This window comes from Hypanus sabinus, unplaced genomic scaffold, assembly GCF_030144855.1.
Source record: "Hypanus sabinus isolate sHypSab1 unplaced genomic scaffold, sHypSab1.hap1 scaffold_766, whole genome shotgun sequence".
Lineage (NCBI taxonomy): Eukaryota > Metazoa > Chordata > Chondrichthyes > Myliobatiformes > Dasyatidae > Hypanus > Hypanus sabinus.
This window is the reverse complement of record NW_026781617.1, coordinates 115,469-138,231: the sequence shown is the minus strand read 5'-3', so window position 1 is coordinate 138,231 and position 22,763 is coordinate 115,469.

The window sequence follows — 22,763 nt, the reverse complement described above, 5'->3', positions numbered from 1 at the left end:
TCCCGGGGAGGGAGGGATTTTATTGAAAGGATGAAGATGCTGAGAGAGGGGGCGGACAGGATGTTTGTCCCGGTGGGGACAGGAGGGGCTCATCTGTGGAAATGTCTGAGCCCACGGTGGTGCCGAGCAGAGGGATTCACCACATTGGGGGCAAACACCGGCAGACTGTTGCCCTGCAAGCGGGGCCAATGGTCCGGGCAGAGTGACAATTATTTGTGCTTTGTTGAGATTGTACCTGGAATATGGTGTAAAATCCCGCTCCCCAAACTAACACGGGTTATACAGACCAAAGAACAAACTGCCGGAGGAACTCAGTGGGTCGGGCAGCATCTGTGGTGGGAAATGGACCGTCAACATTTCGGGCCGAGATCCTCCCTCTGGACTGAGAGTGGACGGGAAATAGTCAGAGAAAAGAGGTGGGGGGTGGGGATGGGGCAAGAGCCGGGGAGTGAGAGGTGGATCCAGGTGAGGGGGAGGTGGGAAGGTGGAAATAGTGACGGGGTGGGAGGTGAGTGATCGGGGCAACACGGGGCTGCAGAAGATGGTAATTAATTCTATAGAGGATTAACAAAGAGGTTAGAGAGTATTTGTTATAGAGAGTGCAATGAAGATTCACCAGACTGATCCCTGGGGTGGTGGTGTCACCATATGAAGAAAGATGAAATGTGATAACCCTTTCATTTAGAGAATCGAGGACTGAGAGGTGAACACACTGAAATGCACAACATCATTACCGGTTGAACCAGGGATCTCAGTCTCTGAAACAGGGATAGACTGTGCGGGACTGAAATGAGGGGAAATGTCTCCATTCCGAATGTGGTGAATGTTTATAAATCCCCACCACAGAGGGCGGTGAAGACTCAGTGATCGTCCCCACGTAAAACAGAGGCCGGCAGAAGTGTGGAGACCGAAGGGATGGAGGAAATGAGGATCGGGCAGAAACACGTGGCTGAGATGGGTGAGCAGCCGCCATATTGCTGATGGTTAGAGGGGCTGAATTGCCTCCTGCTGTTTCTCACTTGATGTTTCAGTGTTCCTGTCCAGCAAGGCTCTGGAGGAATGTGAATAAACACAGATCTGATTTAAATGAAACGTGAACATTTCCTTTTTGCGTCTGAATTATGTTTTGGACCTGGATGGGAATTGAGCCGGTGACTCTGTGACCTGGAGGTGGAGGGAAAAGGATCGGGGAAGATACGGTGTGGAAAAATAATCATGTATCTGGGGTAAATATGGAATAATGTGGGGAATGCGGTGGATTGGTCGGGCAGCATGTGAGGGGCGAGGAGCAGAGTCACCGGTTCAGGAGGGAGTCCCTCCACCCGTCACCTGATCCCGGTTCCTGTTCACATATTTCTGCAGATCTGCAGCATCTGCGGGTCACTGTTCTATGTGTACGTGTAGCTTCACCTTTCACCCGTTCAGACAAGGCAGTGAGATCCGGATCTGTCACGTCCTCTCGTTGTGGGTGGACAATGTTTATTTCTCTGCAACACTTTCTGTTGTTTCATTCCACTGTTTTGAGGTGCTGAAGTGCTGCCAATGTTTCTGGGTGTCTGACCCGTTTATGTGAGAATTTAGCCATTTGTATTTATCTGAGCTTCTCATAAATGTGTAAAATTTAGTTCAGCTTCACTTCAGAATTTCCAAAGCAACACCCAGTCGGTCAAATTGCTCCACACAATTAAAATAGCTTATCACTTTTTTTCTCTATTTTTGTACTATATATATGTATATTCTTATTTTAAATCACAATTTTTCAAAACTATTGTTATGAATTAGGTTCTACTGCTGCCGCAGGGACAACAAATTTCATGACACATGCCGGTGCTATTAAACCTGATTCTGATATTGATATGGGAGACCCACCACCGGTCACCTGATCCCAGTTACTGCAGATCGTAATGTGAGATTGAAGCATTTTCCATATATTTGCTTTCCACAGAAATTACAACAGTTCAGTTTCCTTCTGTGGTTCCAGAGCAGAAGCTCAGTCTGTCTAATATTTCCACACAATTAAACTGGGAAATTGGTTTATTATCATCATGTACTGAGCTACAGTGAAAATCTTGCCTGACATACCATCCAGACAGATGGATACATTTCAACTGTACACTGAGCTGATATACATCAAAATAATCACTGTAACAAAGCATTATGGCTGCAGAGAAAGTGCGGTGCAGATGGACATATGGTGCAGGGTCACGTCCAGTTACATTGTGAGGTTGAGTCCATTTTATCATTCATTTGGCTAATAACTGCAGACAGGAAGCCGTCCTTCAGCCTGGTGTTACGCACTTTAAGGCTTTTGTATCTCTTCCCAATGGGAGAGCAGGTTTGCAGCAAGAATGTCTGTGGTTGTGAGGATCTTTGACTACATGGCCTGCTTTTCCGAGGCAGGGGAAGTGTAGGAAGAGTCCATGGAGGGGAGGCTTGTTTCTCCGATGTTCTCTGCAGTTCCTTGCAGTCATGGGCAGAGCAGTAGCTAGACGAAGGCGTGAAGTATTGACAAGGTGCTCAGAGACCTCGGCCTTCACCCTGCCTTGTGTCGCTGGATCCTGGACTTCCTGTCAGATCGCCAGCAGGTGGTAAGAGTGGGCTCCATCTCCTCTGTCTCTCTGACCCTCAGCACACATACCCCACAGGGTTGTCTCTTTGGCGCCCTCCTTTACTCTCTGTGCACCCATGACTTGTGTTGCCACCCACAGCTCCAATCTGCTATTTAAATTTGCTGACAACACTACATTAATTGGCCTAATCTGAAATACTGATAACAATCAATCAAATGCCTTCTGACAAGGCTCGGTCCAAACAAACTTTTCACCCTTCTTCAGGAGGTTGGTCAGAGGAAGAGTGATAGCAGCAAAGTTCTTACGATACTATCCATCCATTCCCAGAAACCTTCTAAGAGCCTTCTTAGCAGTCAGAATAGGAACTTGAGAAATTGTCTGGACTTTTGCCCGAACAGGAGCCAACTTGCTTTGACCGACAACATAGCCAAGACAGGTCACACTGGCATTGCCAAATTCACTCTTAGCCAAGTTAACTGTAAGGTTGTCCTAGGAAAGCCTGTCAAATAGCTTTTCTACTGCAGAGATATGCTCTTCCCAAGTGTCACTCCCTGTGACTAAGTCATCAATATAGGTATCTGTGTGTTCTAACCCTCGAATTACAAAATCAATCATTCTCTGGGATGTTCCTGGAGTATTTTTCCTTCCAAAAGGCAAAACATTGTATCCATACAACCCAGATGGTGTCACAAACACAGAAATGTCTCTACCTCTGTCCGTCAATGGAACACACCAATACCCTTTCAACAGATCAATCTTTGTAAATTAGCTATTCCAACCTTATCGATGCAATCATCCACCCTAGGGATAGGATAGGCATCAGTTTTTGTTACTGCATTTACCTTTCTACAATCAGTACACAATCTAACACTACCATCATGTTTGGGCACAATAATGCAGGGTGACTCCAATCTCATTTTGAAGGCCTAATAATACCATTCTCCAGCATGTTCTCAATTCCCTGGTCAGCCAATTTACATTTTCTACGTTCATGCGATATGGGTGTTGTTTAATCGGTTTGGCTTGACCAACATCTACATCGTGTACTGCGACCGTGGTTTCCTTGGGAACATCGGGAAATCAATCTTTAAACTTCAGAATGAATTCCTTCATCTGTTGTTGTTGCTTTGGCTGCAGATGAGACAACTTGTTATCAATGTTTTCTGGAACAACCGATTCATTAGCCTAACTGGGACGATGTTTGGCTTGTGAAAAGTCTCAGACGAGTCAATTGTTTCATTCTCAGGGTTGCCAGATTCATATGTTTTGACAACACTCACAGATGGTACCTGCTTGTCAAAAAAGGCTGTATCATATTTATGTGTACCACCTGTGTTAGTTCAAGTCTGTTGGGTGTTTTAATTACATAATTCACATCATTAATTTGGGAGACTATCTCATACGGTCTATTGAATTTCGCCTGAAGGGGATTCGTCAACATAAGACAAGCACCTTATCTCCCACCTGGTATTTTCTTTCGCGAGCCCTGTTATCAAACCAACACTTCATTTTGTTTTGAGAAATCTTTAAGTTTTGTCTCGCTAGACAACAGGCTTGGTGTAGTTTATTTTTGAGCTTCAAAACATAGTCTAAAGAGTTAACATCAATCCATCGTTTCTTTTAACAAGGTCAAAGGTCACTCTGCGACCAAATACAAGTTCAAATGGAGTAAAGCCCAGTGATGCCGGTACTGACTCTCTTTCTGTGGACAAAAGCAAATGTATTCCTTCATCCCGGTCTTTTCCATTTTCAACACAATATGTCTTAATCATTGTTTTGAGGGTAGAATGAAATCTATCTAAACCCCCTTGTGATTCTGTATGGTACGCAGATGATGCAATTTGTTTTGCCCCCAATTCAGAAACTACCTGCTGGAATAATCCAGATGTAAAATTGCATCCTTGATCAGACTGGATTTCTTTAGGCAAATCGAATAATGTGAAAATCTTGGTAAGAGCCTTCACCACAGTTTTAGCTTTAATATTTCTGAGAGGTATTGCCTCTGGGAATCTGGATGCAGTACACATAATAGTTAGCAGATACTGATGGCCAGCTTTAGTCTTTGGCAATGGGCCAACACAATCCACTATAACTTTGGAAAAGGGTTCACTGAATGCAGGTATAGGCCACTGGGGTGAGCTCATTAGGATTTTTTTTTGAAAACTTTTTTATTGCATTTTTAAGTAATTACAGAGTAAAATATGAAAAAAATGTATATAACCCTTCCCCCCCTCCCCTTAACTCCTCCCCCCGACTACCCTATAGAAAAAAAAAAGAGAAAGAAAGAGAAAAAAAAAGTAAGAAAGAGTGCCTGGTTGTTGGTAGATCTCCACATGCTCCATGGAGTTCGTAATAACTTTAATATGTATATTTATTTCTTTCCCCTAATAACCAATTGTTTCATCTTCAGAGCATCTATATATTTAGTCCTGTCTTTTGTAAATAAGGGCTCCAAATTTTCAGAAATGTTTCATATTTATCTCTTAAATTATAAGTAATTTTTTCTAATGGAATACAGCCATAGATTTCTTTCTTCCAAGAGTCTATACTTAAATATGTATCCGATTTCCAAGGAACTGCAATAGCTTTTTTGGCTACTGCCAGTGCAATTTTTATGAATTATTTCTGATATTTATTTAGTTTAAGTTTCGGTTTTATCCCTTCAATATCACCTAGTAAGAGTAATATTGGATTATGAGGAAATTGTGTTCCTGTAATTTGTTCCAGTAAAAGTCTTAAATTTGTCCAAAAAGGGTGAATTTTAGAACAAGACCATGTAGAATGTAAATAAGTACCAGTTTCTTGGTTTCATCGGAAACACTGATCCGATAAATTTGGATTTTATATATTTATTTTTGTGGTGTAATATATAATTGATGTAGAAAATTATACTGCACTAATCTTAACCGAACATTTATTGTATTTGTCATACTATCAAGACATAGTCTTGACCGATTTGTTTCTTCAATTTTAATATTCAAATCACTTTCCCATTTTTGTCTTGACTTATGGACTCCTTGTTTAATTGCCTGTTTTTGAATTAAATTATACATACAAGATATAATTTTTTTAATATTTCCTTTTTTAATTAAAATTTCTATTTCATTAGATTTCGGCAATAACATTGTTTGACCTAATTTTTCTCTTAAATAAGCCCTTAATTGAAAGTAACAAAATAAAGTGTTATTTGATACTTTATATTTATTCTTTAATTGATCAAATGACATTAATATACCTCCTTCAAAACAATCTCCTATATATCTAACCCCTTTTTAAAACCAATTATATAAAAGTTGATTGTCCATTGTGAAAGGAATAAGTCTATTTTGAATTAAAGATCTCTTTGCTAATAAAGATTTTTTTGTCTCATCATCAACATTTATCTTATTCCATAAGTCAATCAAATGTTTTAATATAGGAGATTCTTTCTTTTCCCGTATCCATTTAGATTCCAATGTATATATAAAATCTTCTGGTACGTTTTCTCCTATTTTATCTAGTTCTATTCTAATCCATGCAGGTTTATCTTTCTCGAAAAAAGATGCAATAAATCTAAGTTGATTTGCTTTATAATAACTCTTAAAATTTGGAAGTTGTAATCCTCCTAGATCAAATTTCCATGTCAATTTTTCCAACGATATTCTTGACATCTTACCTTTCCAGAGAAATTTCCTCACATATTTCTTTAACTCTTGAAAAAACTTCTGGGGTAATTGTATTGGTAATGATTTTAATAAATATTGTAGTCAAGGGAATATATTCATTTTTATAGTATTTACTCTACCTACTAATGTTATTGGTAATGCCATCCATTTATCAAGGTCTTCCTGAATTTTTTTCAAAAGTGGTGAATAATTTAATTTGTATAAGTTTTTTATGTCATTATCAACTCTTATACCTAAATATTTTATACCGTTTGCCGGCCATCTAAATTGAGTTATTAATCGACATTGATTATAATCTCCTTTAGTAAGAGGTAAAATTTCACTTTTATCCGAATTTATTTTATAACCCGATATTTTCCCATATTCTTCTAATCTATAAGATAATTTGGGTAGTGAATGTAATGGATCTGTTAAATAAAGTAGAACATCATCAGCAAATAAGTTAATCTTGTACTATTCCTGATTAACTCTGAAACCCTTAATATCTGAGTCCATTCTAATTAATTCAGCTGGTGGCTCCATTGCCAACACAAACAAAGCAGGTGATAATGGACAACCTTGCCTAGTTGATCTTGTTAACTGAAGTGATGTTGAAATTTGACCATTTGTCACTACTTTAGCTTTGGGATTAGTATTTAAGGTTTTAATCCATTTTATAAATGATGTTCCTAATCCATATTTTTCCAATACCTTAAATAAAAAATCCCATTCCAATCTATCAAATGCTTTTTCTGCATCTAAAGCAACTGCCACACTCGTTTCCTCCCCCTTTTGCGCTAAATGGATTATACTAAATAAATGGGCTACATTATCTGCTGATTGTCTATTTTTAATAAATCCTGTTTGATCCATATGCACTAATTTTGGTAAGCATTTAGATAATCTATTAGATAAGAGTTTTGCTATTATTTTATAATGTGTTTAATAAAGAAATAGGTCTATATGATGCTGGTTTTAAAAGGTCTCTATCTTTTTTTGGCAATACTATTAAAATAGCTGTTGGAAAAGTTTCTGGAAGTTTATGCGTTCTTTCCGCTTGCTGTATTAACTCCATAAAAGGAGGGATTAATAAATCTTTAAACTTCTTATAAAATTCAGGCGGAAAACCATCTTCTCCTGGAGATTTATTACTTTGAAGTGATCCCAGAGCTTCTTCAAACTCCTTCAATGTAAAAGGCATACCTAATCCCTTCTGTTCTTCTGTATTTAATTTTGGAAGAGTTATTTGTGATAAAAATCCTTCTATCTTAACGTCATCATTCTTTGATTCTGATTTATACAACTCAGAATAAAAACTCTTAAAAGCCTCATTAATTTCTAGAGGCTTATAAGTAATTTCATTCACTTTTGTTCGAATTAGATTTATTGTTTTAGAAGTCTGATCTGTTTTTAACTGCCAAGCAAGGACTTTATGTGATCTTTCACCTAGTTCATAATAACTCTGTTTAGTTCTCATAATTGCTTTTTCTGTTCGATATGTCTGGAGTGTATTGTATTTTAACTTCTTATTAATAAGTTGTCTTCGTTTTTCTTGTCATATTTCTTTGAGATCCCTTTTCTAATTTTATAATCTCTTTTTCCAATTGATTTATTTCTATCATATATTCCTTCTTAATTTTAGAAGTATAACTTATTATCTGGCCTCTCAAATATGCTTTCATTGCTTCCCACAATATAAATTTATCATCAACTGAATGTAAACTTGTATCTAAAAAGAACTGAATCTGCTTTTTCATAAAATCATAAAAATCTTGACGTTTTAGTAGAATTGAATTAAATCTCCATCTATAAATTGATTCCTCTTCATCTATCATTATCATTGTCATTATTAAAGGAGAATGATCAGACAATATTCTTGCTTTTATTCCACATTTTCACTCTATCTTGAATATTCGTTGATAATAGGAAAAAATCTATCCTTGAGTAGGTTTTATGTCTATTTGAATAAAATGAATAATCTCTTTCTTTTGGATTGATTCTTCTCCATATATCAATCAAATTTAAGTCTTTCATCAATGATAGTTAATTTTGTTACTTTTGATTTTGTAATAGCCTTTGTTGATCTATCTAAAACTGGATCTAAACAAAAATTGAAATCTCCACCTATTAATATTTTATCACGTGCGTTAGCCAAATTCAAAAAGACCTCCTGTATAAATTTTACATCATTTTCATTTGGGGCATAAATATTCATAAGAGTCCATAGTTCTGAAAAAATTTGACAATGTATAATTAAATATCTTCCTGCGGAATCAATTAATACATTTTGTATTTTAATTGGTAAATTTTTATTAACTAAAATTGCAACTCCTCTCGCCTTTGAGTTAAATGAAGCTGCAATAACATTTCCAACCCAGTCTCTTTTTAATTTCTGATGTTCTATATCCGTTAATTGAGTTTCTTGTAAGAAAGCTATATCTATTTTCATTTTTTAATATATGTTAAAATTCTTTTTCTTCTTATTAGTCCATTAAGCCCATTAACATTGAAACTTAAAAACTTCAATAAATTAGTCATTATTTTTAATTATGTTACTCCAATCTATAATAATACCTGATCTTTCAACTTTCATGGTATCCTGGGAAATCTTTTTTGAAGTCTCCATGTTGCTATGTGTGTCGCCACCAATCATCCAGGCAAAAGAATAAAAGAAAAATAGAATATAAAGAAAAAAACAAAATACCCCCCTACTAATGTTGTGAAAGAAGAAAACACAACATTATCCCCCCTCTATTGTACGGGTCATGACAATCGCCATGATTACACACGTGAATCCCGTAGTAACCGATACAAAGCTCCCCAGCCACCCACCCCACAACATAAAAAGTATATATATAAAAAAAGAAAAAAAATACTATTCTCAATTAATATTTCTAAAATTTTACTTTTCTCCCTTATATCATCCTTAAATGTCCATCAGTTCCATTCACTATCTCTGTCTTCGTCTTTAACCATTACAGTTAGAAGTCTCTACGTTTAATTAGTGAATAAATGGAAGTTTTTGTGCGAACACCTCCGCATCTCGATAATCTGGAAAAAAATCTTTTTCCCTCCGCCAAAAAAATTATCATTGTTGCTGGGTGATGCATTAAAAACTTACAACCTTTTTCCCATAAGACTTTTTTAGCTGGATTAAATACTTTCTTTCTCTTCAAAAGGTTATAACTTATATCAGGATAAAAAAGAACAGGTTTCTCTGCTATCATCAATGGACCCTTTCTTCTTTTGGCACTTTGGGCAGCTGCCCTCAAAATCTTTTCTTTATCCTGGTATCGTAAACATCTAATCAAAATTGATCGCGGATTTTGATCATCTTGAGATCTTGGCCTTAAGGCTCTGTGCACCCTTTCAATCTCAATTGAAGTTTCTTCTCCCATTTCCAATTTTTCAGGAATCCATTTTGGAAAAGATTTATTGGGTCTTCTCTTACGGTATCTTCTTTAAGTCCAACAATTTTAATATTGTTGCGTCTACCAAAATTTTCAAGCATCAATTTTTTCCATGAGTTGTTTTCTTTCTATGTCCAGGCATTATTATCATATTCCATATTCTTCATTCTTCCTTCCATATCTTCCATTTTGACTTCCAAATCTGTAATTTTCTTTTCCATTTTTTGCTGTCTCTTTGTCATTTTATCAAACATAGCTTCCATATTTATTATTTTTCTTTAATTACTTTTAATGCATTTAATTTATGCATTATTTGCCTCAAAGTCTTTTTTGTATTTTCAGAGGCACTTTCATCTTCATCTTTGTCTGATTTTTCCAGAGAGTCCGGCTCTCTCTCAGATTCACTTTCACTGTCGGTTTCAGTCGCTGCTGGGTTTTGTAGTTCTGGTTGCTCTCGTTTGCGCATGCTCATTCCTTTACGCTTGCACAGTTCTCGTTGAACTTTTCCTTTAGAAATGGCCGATGCTGCCACAGTCTCCTGTTCTGTTTCACCGGTGGTGTATTGTACCTGAGTCCGTGGTTCTTCAGTAGAAATAGGCCTTGATTCTGTTCCAACTCGAGCTGTCTTCACGGTAGTAGTTTTCTTCGTCCTCTGTTTATGAGGCATAGCTTAAAACAATCCGGAGTAGTTTATAAGTAACCTTAAAAAGGTATTGATTAACTTTTCTTCACTTAAACATTGATTTATTAACTTTTTTACGGGAGGGCTGTGTTCCACCGTCTCGATCCTACGTCATCACGTGACGTCCCCAGCTCATTAGGTTTACCCACAACTTGACAAGTGCCTTTTGGAAACTCTTATTCAGGGTAAACATAACCTTATGAGTTAAAGCAAACTGATCTGCTAATCCAGCAGATTCCTGCATAGTGACAGCATCATTTCCATCTAAATACATCTTTCTGTCATCAGGGACACACCTTCAGAATTCTTCAATTAAAACCAACTCTCTCAAGCTGTTAAAATCATCATTTACATGTTCAGATGTGCACCAGAGGTCAAATTTCTCATCAGCAAATTCCGTATGTCTGGTTCACAGATTTCTTCAAATTTCTAAACTTTTGCCTGTCTGCTTCTGGGACCAACTCACAAGCTTTGAGCACAGCCTGTTTCACTGGGTCATAATGTGTGGTGTGTGACCATGTGGTTAAGGTGTTGAACTAGCGATCTGAAAGTCATGAGTTTGAGCCTCAGCCGAGGCAGCTTGTGTGTCCTTGAGCAAAGCACTGAACCACACACTGCTCCTGCACATTTATAGCCCGGTGGCGATGATTGGGGCAGCATAAATAAATAAATAATAAGCTGCTTCAGCAACTGTCAAAGCAGAATAGGCATGCTAAGCCTTCCCCTTAATTACACTTTGTAAGAGAATTTTCTTTCTGCTTATCTGCCACTCCAGCCTGAAACTGCCTCTGCCTTTCCAGAGCCTCCATCTTTAATTTTTCTAACTTGTCCTGGAGCTCAAGCTCATGAGGTTTACTTTCAGGAAACACCTCCAACTCCTCCACTTTAAACACACCCTCAGATACATAATGCTCAGCTATTATCCTCTGCAGCTGTGCCCTCCTCATTGTCAATTTCACCTTAGCAAGTATTAACATTTTAGCAATACTCAACAACTCAATCCTTCTGGAGTCCTCTAATGCCTGAGAGGTTCACACTTCCAGATATCTATCAACATCCATTGCTGCTGATTTTCACACACAAATAAATCAAAAGGGATTTCCCCAATGAAATCAATATTAAATCAATCCTTAAATTTCTCTATATCCCAGACGCAGGCCCCATTTTGTACAAACCGTAACGCTTTAGAAACGAACCAACAGCAACAGACTACTCCCAGTGGCCACACTTTATAATTCCATGTCACATTCCCATTCTGATATGTCTATCCATGGCCTCCTCTACTGTCAAAATTAATCCAAACTCAGGTTGGAGGAATAACACTTTATATACTGGCTGGGTAGCCTCTGACCTGATGGGATGAACATTGACTCCTCTAACTTCCATTAATGCACCTCTTCCCCTTCTTACCCCATCACTGACATATTTAATTGTTTGCCTGTTTTCCATGTCTCTCTGGTGCTTCCCCCCCCACCTTTCTTTCTCCCAAGGACTCCTGTCCAATGATCCTTTCCCATCTCCAGCTCTGTATCACTTTCGCCAATCATCTTTCCAGCTCATAGCTTCATCCCACCACCTTCGGTCTTCCCCTATCATTTCACGTTTCACCCTCCCCCCCCCCCCCCCCACTTTCAAATCTCTTAGTATCATTCCTTTCAGTTAGTCCTGACGAAGGGTCTCAGCCTGAAGCGTCGACAATTCTTCTCCTTATAGATACTGCCTGGCCTGCTGTGTTCCACCAGCATTTTGTGTGTGTTGTTTGAATTTCTAGCATCTGCAGATTTCCTCGTGAGTGTTATGTGTATAAATATAACTCCCAAACTATTGAGCTTGGGGGAAACAAGGCTTGGAGTCTTGAGGTGGTAAGGTATGAAAGTTCAGTTGAACCACAGAACAGGTGATGAGAGAGAGATACTTGTAATCCAGGGTAAATGTTGAGAGAAGGCAATTATGTCGTACTCCACAGGTTCCATGGTGGTAAAATGAGACCAACAGTCGCTGTAGATTTTATCTGTCATCCTTCCAAATCCACATACTAATTATCACCCTAAGTGACTTGTCATGATTGGTATCGTCTCAATGAATTACCACACCACAGCCTGGCAATGGTTAACACATAAGTGGTCTCCACAGGATACCCCAAATCAGATCCACTCCTATGAATCAAATGAGGTGACAGCCACACATTCGATGTACGGTGAATCGATAATTAGCCCACCCTTGTGGGTAAAGGAAAATTCCAAACAGTGACCCTTGGCCACTGGTTCCCTGGTTTCGATGCTTCCATTTTTCCTCCTTCGTCTCCATCTGACTCTGAGTGTCTGTGTCCTCGGTTTAAATTGGCAAGCTGCACGCGATGTAAACAAGCTGCAAGTCAGACACATTTGCCTTCTTAATCTCTCTCTCTCTTAAAATGACAATCCACAGCAAACAAAACCTTGGGATTCATAACAATGGCCACTCCTCATTGTGAGCTGACAGGTGTGCCAGTAGGTGGGATGACTGAGTGAATCCTTTCCCACATTCTCAGCAGGTGAACGGTCTTTCTCTAGTGTGAACTCGCTGGTGTCTCTGTAGGGTAGATAACTGAGTGAATCCCTTCCCACAGACTGAGCAGGTGAACGGCTTCTCCCCAGTGTGAACTCGCTGATGTACCAGTAGGGTAGATGACTCAGTGAATCCTTTCCCACAGACTGAGCAGGTGAATGGCTTCTCCCCAGTGTGAATTCGCTGGTGTCTCTGTAGGGTGGATGAGCGAGTGAATCTCTTCCCACATTCTGAGCAGGTGAACGCTCTCTCCCCGGTGTGAACTTGCTGGTGACTCTGTAGGTGGGATAACTGAGTGAATCCCTTCCCACAGACTGAGCAGGTGAACGGCCTCTCCCCAGTGTGAACTCGCAGGTGATTCTGTAGGTGGGATGTATGAGTGAATCCCTTCCCACAGACGGAGCAGGTGAACGGCTTCTCCCCAGTGTAAACTCGCTGGTGTCTCTGTAGGTTAGCTAACCGAGTGAATCCCTTCCCACAGACTGAGCAGGTGAACGGCCTCTCCCCAGTGTGAACTCGCTGATGACTCTGTAGGTGAGATGAATGAGTGAATCTCTTCCCACAGACTGAGCAGGTGAACGGCTTCTCCCCAGTGTGAACTCGTTGATGACTCCGTAAGTCAGATGACCAAGTGAATCCTTTCCCACAGACTGAGCAGGTGAATGGCCTCTCCCCAGTGTGAACTCGCTGATGACTCTGTAGGGTGGAAGAGTCAGTGTATCTCTTCCCACATTCTGAGCAGGTAAACGGCTTCTCCCCAGTGTGAACTCGCTGATGTTTCTGTAGGCTGGATAAATTAGTGAATCTCTTCCCACAGACTGAGCAGGTTAAGAGTTTCTCCCCAGTGTGAACTCGCTGATGTCTCTGTAGGCTGGATAAATTACTGAATCTCTTCGCACAGACTGAGCAGATGAACGGCTTCTCCCCAGTATGAACTTGCTGATGTACCAGTAGGGTAGATGACTGAGTGAATCCTTTCCCACAGACTGAGCAGGTGAATGGCTTCTCCCCAGTGTGAACTCGCTGGTGTCTCTGTAGGGTGGATGAGCGAGTGAATCTCTTCCCACAGACTGAGCAGGTGAACGCTTTCTTCCCGGCGTGAACTTGCTGGTGACTCTGTAGGTGAGATAACTGAGTGAATCCCTTCCCACATTCTGAGCAGGTGAATGGCTTCTCCCCATTGTGAACCCGCTGGTGAGCCATTAGATCAGATGACTGAGTGAATCCTTTCCCAGAAATTCAGCAGATGACCAGCCTCTGCCCAGTGTGGTGTGAACTGACTGGTGTGTCCACAGGTGGGATGACCGACTGAACCCCTTCTCACACACAGGACAGGTGAATGGAGTTGCCCAGTGTGAACTTGCTGATGTACCCTCAATTGGGATAACCGAGTGAATCCATTCCCACTGTCTGAGCAGGTGAAAGGCCTTTCTCCTGTGTAAATTATAGGAGTGCCAGTTGGTCAAATGACTGAGTGAATCCCTCCCCACAGTCTGAGCAGGAAGGGTGGTCAATTGGATCCCTTGCTCCACTTCTTAAATATCTCGACAGAGACAACAAAACTGGTGTGCCGTGTTTGAGCTTCCTGGAGACAAATTCCTTCTCATTTTTAACCTGTAAAAAGATTTACAAAATCCATCAATGGGTGCAGGACAACATTTCAGATGAGATTACTTGAGCTGCCAAGGTTTCATCTGGTATCACACTGTTACAGTGATGTTCAACCCAAGTTGGACAGAGAAATCATCTCCTGACTGGGCAGAGTGCTGGAACCTGGAATGACCATCAATTCCCTGATGCTCTTCCTGTCTCTATAAGAATGGGGCATTTCTGCCGTCTCCAATCTGTGACCTGGCTCAGTTTGACTCTCTCCGTTGGTATTATTCCCTGTTCCCACTGAGCTGCATGGGTTCCTGGCCCCACAGTAACTGAAACAGTCTCACACAAATAGTTTTTCTTGACGTGCAGCTGGGATCTGCTTTTATGTATTATTAACTTAAAGTGCCACAGTTTTAACGCCATATAAAAAATTCCTGCTGAAATGACTGGTTGGTTCACACAGCTGTCAAAAGGGGTTAGAGTGAATTTTTGTATTATTTCAGGTTCTTGTCACAATCATAGAAAATTTCAACACAGAAGCAGGCCCTTTGGGCCATCTAGTTTGTGCTGAACTATTTAATCAGCCCACTCCCACACCCCTACCATCCAGGTACCAACACAAACCTCTTAAATGTTGAAATCGAGCTCGCATGCACCACTTGTGCTGGCTGCTCATTCCACAGCCGGATGTCCGTCTGTGTGAAGAAGTTTCCCCTCATGTTCCCCTTAACATTTCACCTTTCACCCTTAACCCATGGCCTCTGGTTGTTGTCCCACCCAATCTTCGTGGAAAAAGCCAGGTTGCATTAACACTATGTGTGCCTCTCTATCACAATCAAATCTCCACTCAATCTTCTGCATTCCAAGGAATAAAGTCCTGATTTGTTCAATCTTCACTTATAACCCAAGTTCTCCAGACATGGCAACATCCTTGTGAATTTTCTCTGAAATCTCTGAACTTCTTTTACATCTTCCCTGTAGGTAGTTGACCAAAACTGCACACAATACTCCAAATTAGGCCTCACCAATGTCTTCGAGAAGTCACCATAACATCCATCTATTGTTATCAGTACTTTGGTTCATGAAGGGCAATGGGCTGAAATCATTCTTTCCATCCCTATCTACCTGTGATACCACTTTCAGTGAATTAAGGACTTGTATTCCCAGGTCCCTTTCTTCCACAACACTCCTCCGTGCCCGACCAGTCACCGTGAAAGACCTCCATTTGTAGGTCATACCAAAGTGCAACAACTCACACTGGTCTGCATTAAATTCCATTTTCCATTCCTCAAACCATTTTCCCACCTGGTCCAGATCACACTGCAAGCCATGATAGTCTTCTCGCAGTCCGCTAAACCCCCAGTCTTGTTGTCATCCACAAATGTGTTGATCCAGTTAACCACACTATCACCCAGATTACAGATATAGATGACAAATAACAACAGATCCAGTACTGATCCCTGTGGCAACCACTAGACACAGGCCTCCAGTCAGAAAGGCAACCATCTGCTACCACACTCTGGCTTCTCCCAAAGACAGTGTCTCATCCAATTTACTGTCTAATCTTGAATGCTGAGTGACTGAACCTTCTTGACCAACCTCCTATATGAGACTTTGTCAAGTGCCTTGCTAAAGTCCATGTAGACAACATCCACTGCCTTGCCTTCATCCACTTCACTGATAACTTCCTCGAGAGACTCTATAAGATTAGTTAGAAATGACCTGCCATGCACATAGCCATGCTGTCTATCCTTTATCAGTCCACACCTATCCAGATACTTACAGTATATACCTGGTTCCTGCACACACATTCCAATAAATTTCCCAGTTCTGATGTCAAGCTCACCAACGTATTATTTCCTAGTTTATTTTACAGCCTTTCTTGAACAGCAGAACAACATTGTCTGTCCTCCAATCCTCCAGTACCTCACCTGTCACTGAGGATGATTTAAATATCTGTGCTAAGGCACCAATAATTTCTGAACTTGTCCTCCGCAGGGTCCAAGTGAACAACTTGTCAGGCCCTGGGGATTGATCCACACTAATTTGCCTCAAACCCCTCCACCTCTGTAATCTGTACAGGGTCCATGAAGTTGATGCGGCTTTGCCTCACTTCTACAGACTCGGTGTTCATCTCTTGAGTAAATACGGATGCAAAAAAAAATCTCCCCAAGTCTATGCCATACTTTCATATGGATTACCATTCTGATCTTCCAGAGAATTAATTTTTTTCCCTTGCAATCTTTTTGCTCTCAACATATCTGCAGAATCCCTGAGGATTCTCCTTCACCTTGTCTGCTGGGGCAACATCATGCCTTCTTTTATTTATTTTATCAGTATTCACTTGAATTTCCTGTATTTCATAAGTACCCCATTTGTTCCTATCTGCCTGTACCTGGTATGCACCTCCTTTTTATTGATCTGGGAGAGGAAAGCCAAAGGGGTGATAGATCTGCATGCTGGGAGGTGGGGGTAAGGAGGGTTAAACTAAAGTTGCAGGGGGAATGGGAGCCTGAATAACAGAACGGGTATTGGAGAGGTTGTGGAGACAGATGTTGTTCAGGCCTCAGACAAAGTCAGGAATGAAAAAGTTGAGCATGATGCAGTGAATATGCTGAGCCCTGTATATTTCAATACAAGGAGCAGCGTAGGAAAGGTGGATGTGTTCAGGACATGGATCAACACCTGGAATCAACACTAGGATCTGGCAACTATGGATTGGGACAGGCTGCTTTATGGCAAAGGTGTGCTTGATAAATGGGAGGCCTTCAAAGCGAAATTTTGAAAGTAGTAAGCGGGTATGTCAGAATAAAAGGTAAAGATAGAAACTGTAGGGAAACTCGGATTGCAAGAGATATTGAGACCCTGGTAAAGCACAAAATGGAATTGCATAACAGGGATAGGCAGTCAGTTTCTTATGGAGTATAAGAAATGCAAGAGAACACATAAGAAATCAATCAGGATGGCTAAAAGATGGCATGAGGTTGCCGTCACAGAAAAGGTGAAGGATAATCCTCAGGGATTCTAGTGATAGATTAAGAGCAAAAGGATTGCAAGGCACAAAGTTGGTCCTCTGGAAGACCGGAATGGCAATCCACGTGTGGAACCAAAGCAGATGGGGGAGATCTTAAATATTTTTCCATCTCTATTTACTCAGGAGATGGACAAAGGGTCTTTGGGAGTGTGGAAACTTGGCATTAACCATTTCAACCCTGGGGAAAAAACACTCCTCTGGCCACTCACACGCTCAATACCCCTCATCATTTTATACACCAAAAAATGTCTCTAAATATAAACAAGGAAATTATACATTGTTCAATCTACTTTCCACGATTCAGTACATTTACACAGACAGGTGTGTAAAAAGGTCCCAACGAATATCAGGGACAAACAGGCCCAATTCACCACAACCACAAACTGTTCCTGCTGCTATCATCCAGGAAATGGTATCACAGCAAAAGGACCAACAGGCTCTGGCACATCATCTTCCACCAGGCCATCAGACTGATTAATTCATGCTATATTTCAATGTTATATTGACTGTCCTATGTACAAACTATCTATTATAAATCACTATAAATTACACATTGCCCATTTAGATGGAGATGTAAGGTAAATCTTTCTACTCCTCATGTTTATAAAGTATGTATCTAATAAAGTCAATTCAATTCACCCTCTCCATTATCTGTTCTGTCACTCTGGCTCCCATTCCCCCTACAACTTATTTTAACCACATTTTATTTAACCCCCTCCCCTGCTCACTACCACTAGCAAGCCTTACCACTAGGATATTCGTCCCCTCTTGTTCTGTTCCTCTAACTGACAAATCCCCTATCAGCCCTTTGACTTTCCTCTGCCAGGTAATTCCCCCCCCCCCCAACAGTTTCTAAAGTGCTCCACCTGTTGTTGTGGGGGATGGCCACTGGAGTACTCTGTGATGCCTATTTAACCTCATTCCCCTTCCTGATTCTCATCCAGTTTCCTGTGTCCTGCACCTTGGGAGTAACTCACCTCTCTGCATGTCATAGCTATCAACCCCTCCAACTGCTGGATGATCTGGAATTCACCCATTTCAAGTTGCAGCTCATTGAAGTGCTGGGTTACAAGCTGCACATCTTGTAGGTGAGGGCATCAGGGACACTGGAGGTCTCCCCTCTTCCCTCCAATACCCCTCTAATTTGTAGTAATCTCCCCTCTAATTTGTAATAACCAGTGTGCAGATATATCTTGCACTGTGCATTTTTTACCCAGTGACAAGACGTGCACAGTGAATTTTATATAGAGAGGTATTCATTTTAACATCTAGTCTGTCTCACTGGAGTCTGGCACATTTGTGATGTGAAAGCTACTTGTTGCCCAGGGCAAAGGTGTTTGATATCATTAAGTACCCAGAGAGAATGGGACAAAACATGTTTTCACCGGTAGAAAAGTCCAGAGCAAGAGGAGGTAGAGGAAGCAACACACACAAAATACTGGAGGAGTTCAGCAGGCCAGGCAGCATCTACGGAAAAGAGTCCTAATGCCGATTTTCTCAATTGCTGATGTAAAAGATTTTGTTCCCTTTCTCCGAGTTCCTAATCCTTGCATTTAGATAGCTGGAGCTCAGCTCTGTCTGAGAGATCCATCGGTTCCCATTCCCTCATCAGCCAGAAGCTCCCCGGGGCCCGTGTACGGATCGTGGGGCTGAGAGAGAGGGAAGAGGGCAGGACTGTCCCGGGGTTGCTGGTCACGGTGTCCGAAATTCAGAGGAATTATCTCGAAATCGGTGTTTAAGATAAAAACACGGAGAATCACTCTTACCTGCAACCGACATTTTCAAAGGCTTCTGTGTACTGCGCGCATGCGTGAAACTCAGGGGCGGCCTCAGCCTGACGCCTGCGCATTTCATCAGCGCTTCAGCGCCGACGAAATTCTTAACGCATGGCCCTATGGGTAATCACGGTGCCATTAAAGATTTCTGCAAGCACCGGTTCAATGTCCATATCTCATTTTTTTTTAACTTGGGTATAGAAAAAATCTGCAGCTGTTTTAACGCAGAAAGCGGCTCCCATAACCAATATACTCAATATCAACGTGTATCTAATGCCAAAGTAAAATGCAGATATAAAACACAGGAGTTTCTGCAGTTGCTGGAAATACAGAGACGCATACACACAAAACAATTCAGAGAGCAACTAAGCAGCGGAGTACACAGGCTAGGCATGCGGAAGGGGCTCTGCCTAAACGTTTTCTATTTATTCCTCTCCAAAATTTCTGCCTGATCTGTTGATTTCCACCTGTGTTTTGCAGAAATTAACCCCCCCCCCCCCTTTTTTTCGATCAACCAGTTTCCAAATGCTTCTAATCTTTCACTTTTAACCACATCCTGCTGGTCTTATTCGTCCTCCTCCTCTGGACCCCATTTCTCTCTGGAGCCCCTGATTCAGGCTGGCAACTCTTTTGTTTCTGACTCTGCACCATCGAAGATTCACTCGCTAGTCTGCTGTCAGACTTTAGAGGTGCATTGTGTTGCGAGACCGCAGGTTCGTTTACTGTGAGTGTCGCTTTAAGTGCCTGAGTGAGGAGGGCTGTGACGTCAGACACAAGCTGCGGTAGCCTGAGGGAGAGGGAGCGGGAGAGGGAGACAAGCTGTTGGAACTTCAGCGTGTGCCTGCTATAGGCTGAAACTCATCCATGCCCAAAAGGTTGGGTTGATCTGATCATCGGCACGCAGTGCACAACGGATGTGTGACTGTCACTTCGTATCATCCATATGTGTGGATTTGCTGGAGTATCCAGTGGTATCACTTTTGTTGTCCCTTACCTGGAATCGGGGTGTTCTGTGGTAACCACTTGAAGACGATTTTCCTGTGATTGTCACCTGGTGATATTTCTAATCTTCGGCGACTGTTATTTCGTTTACCCAGCGTGGAATGTGTGTGGAATTCTTCATAATTGCCTTCTCTCTACATCTTCGTGTGGATTTACAAATCTCTCCTCTCACTCACTTATTCTGTGGATTACTGAACTTTTCCACTTTACCATCTGGAGACATTAAGCATTGTTTCCCAAGCTTGATAGTTTGGGAGCTATATATACGCATAACACTGTTAACTTCTGTTTATTTCATTTAATCTTTTATATTTGGAGTAGATACTGTTAGGTATCCCGTGACGGGTCAAGGAACCAGCAGAAATATAAAACACCGTGTCGTCTGGTATTGCAGTAAACTAATGCTATTTATTAGTAACTACAGCAATATAAATGCAGATATATCAAACAGGTTATCAATCATTTTATATATGTGTGTGTGTGTGTGTGTGTGTGTGTGTGTGTGTGTGTGTGTGTGTGGAAATAGGAAAGCCAAGTTCCTTCACGCCTCGGGGTAAATGGATACCGTCTTACGGTGATGAGTGAAGTTCGGTTCAGTTCGTGGGATTGAGTCGAGCAGTGATGGAGAGAGAGAGAGGAGAGGTTTGAGTCTTCAGGTAAGCTGATGCCGTCGATAGTCACGTCGTCCTCCGAAATCCTTTGGAAGTCACCGACTGTGATACTACAAACGGGACCGTTCTTCTGTGGTGATTAACCCAGGCGACGGATGGACACACGAATAACTCCCCACCGGTCACAGCCTTTTCACACTGCGAGAGCCACTGATCGATGCTCCGGATCGATCTTCCAAAACCCACCTTTTTCTGTGGACACAACAAAGCTGATTCAGTGTCCAAAACCATGTGTCTGGAGGTCTATCAGCGGACCTCCTACTTATCGCACCGTGCTGAGCCCCAGCTGTCCATCAAACAGTTCCTCCCTTCTCTCTCTGTAAGAACACAGAAGCTGACAGTGTCCTTGTAAATGTGGAAACAAGCTTGCAGAGAAACCTTAACACCATCTCTGAGCAGTCTCTCTCTCTCTCTCCCCCTCTCTCTCTCTCTCTCTCTCTCTCTCTCTCTCGCTCTCTCTCTCTCATGATTACAATACAACAACCATAACTACATCAGCACTCATGAACTGAACTGTATTTTGTACTTTTCCATGACAATTCATTTACCCCTAGACATCAATAGAGCTTGTTTATTATTGCTTGTTATTATTCCTACACTTTTAGGTTTATTACTGCTAACTTGTTTTATATGTATATTCGCATTATTGATATGGTTTTGCTTATTTTTATTAATAAACACCTTTAGTTTGGTACCACCAGACTCCACCGGATTCTTCTTTCTCTTCTGTTTAAACACCCAGTTACGGGGTACGTAACAAATTTCCTATCCCATAGAGAGGTGACTAGTTGCAACCTGTCATCTCAGGGAGAGCAAGAGGGGAACGGCAGGGATAGATTTTCATATACTGATATGAAACAGAAACATGGGCAGGGTCAAGATGGGCCGAGTGGCCTCTCCAGTGAGACACGGAATTTGATACAGAGGTGATTTATATATTACAGCTCCACAATATTAAACGGCAGTCTAGTTTAAGGCTAACATCAGCAGAACAGACTCCTCCAATGCTCAGTGACCAGGGTTCAGCCCTGGGTGCGATGAGCAGCCGCAAGAACTGCAGAATCTGACAGTAACAGTCCCTCATGAACCTGCAGCTGCCTTCAGTCACCGTGATGGTTAAACATTTAACACGGAGCTGATTTGAACTTCCTCCCTGATGTGAAGTTGCTGGTGTTGCCGCAGCTGGGATGATTGAGTAAAACACTTTGCTCACTCCGGACAGAAATGTGGCCTCTATTTATTGTGAACTCACCGGAGCATCACAAGGTGGGTTATCTGAATGAGTCTCTTCCCACACACGGAGCAAGTGAACGGCCACTTCCCAGAGAGAAGCTGCTGGTGTATCTGCGATGGCCGACTGAATCCCTTCCAAAATGAGAGCCAGTGAATGACGTCACACTGCTAGCGACGTCATGGCGATGTATCCAATCAGATCACGGACATGGACATGTGTTCGAGCTCTCCTTGTTGCGAGTGGGTCGTTATCTTCTCCAGCATCTCCGCCTCCACATCCAAGCATCGGCGGCATTCAAGCGCTGGTGAACTGACAGATACAGCGGAACTAACGAGCTGTTGTGTTTGTGATTCCCATACACAAATCCTTTGACTTCCTACACTGCTAAACATTTACAAAGTAAGTCAGTCGGTGACGGACAACATTTCAACTGAAATAATTTTAGTCTCCATGATGCCTTCTGATTAAAACACTGTCACATCACTAAACAATTTAGAGGAACAAGATTTCATCTTTAAACTGGCCACAGTTCCGGCATCAGGCACAGCATCAAACTCTCTGCTTCCCTCTCTGTATCAAAATGGATCATTCCTCC